Source organism: Triticum dicoccoides, chromosome 7A, assembly GCF_002162155.2.
Source record: "Triticum dicoccoides isolate Atlit2015 ecotype Zavitan chromosome 7A, WEW_v2.0, whole genome shotgun sequence".
NCBI classification, from domain to species: domain Eukaryota; kingdom Viridiplantae; phylum Streptophyta; class Magnoliopsida; order Poales; family Poaceae; genus Triticum; species Triticum dicoccoides.
In genome coordinates, this window is record NC_041392.1 from 629,150,712 (window position 1) to 629,151,760 (window position 1,049).

Genomic DNA, 1,049 nt, shown 5'->3' on the forward strand with positions numbered 1-1,049 from the left:
GACTGGACCGGATATCGATGAAGGATGCTGTTGGTAGTCCCTTGGTGAAGATATCGGCGAACTGAGCACTTGTGGGAACATGCAGGACGCGGATGTCGCCTAGTGCTACTTTCTCCCTAACAAAGTGAATGTCTATCTCTATTTGTTTAGTTCTACGGTGTTGTACAGGATTACAAAACATGTGCACAGCAGAAATATTATCACAATAGACTACGGTAGCTTGGTGAAGAGGCCGGTGCAGCTCGCCGAGTAGTTGACGCAGCCATACAGTTTCGGCAACAGCGTGGGCAACCGAACGATATTCAGCTTCATTGGATGACCTGGAAACAGTGAGCTGTCTCTTCGAAGACCATGAAATCAAATTATCATCCAAGTAAACACAATAACAAGAAGTAGATCTACGAGTGTCCGGACATCCAGCCCAGTCTGCATCAGAATACGCTGTGAGAGATGTGGGAGCGAAAGGTGTGATTGAAAGACCATGATCAAGAGTCCCTTTTAGGTAGCGCAAAATACGTTTGACATGATTATAGTGAGGAATACGTGGATCATGCATGTACAGACAAGCTTGTTGGACTGCATAGGTGATTTCAGGACGGGTTAGAGTCATGTACTAAAGGGCTCCTGTGAGGCTGCGATATAGGGTAGGATCAGAAAAAGGCTCGCCATCAGAAGAGAGTTTAGAACCCGTTTCAGCGGGAGTGCGAGAAGGATGACAGTCGGACATACCGTCCTTGGAGAGAAGATCAAGCACGTACTGCCACTGAGAAAGAAAAATGCCAGAGGAAGAGCGTGATACAGCAATGCCGAGAAAATGATGGAGAGGCCCAAGGTCTGTCATGCTAAACTCATCACGAAGTGAATGGATAATTTGGTTGAAAAAGACATCAGAGGAGGCGGTGAGGACAATGTCATCAACATATAAAAGAAGATAAGCAATGTGGTTTGGTGTTTTGAGAATAAAAAGAGAGGAGTCGGAGCAGAAAGGAAGAAAACCAATGGTGTGTAAGAATGTGGCAAAACATTGAAACCGAGCCCGGGGTGCCTGT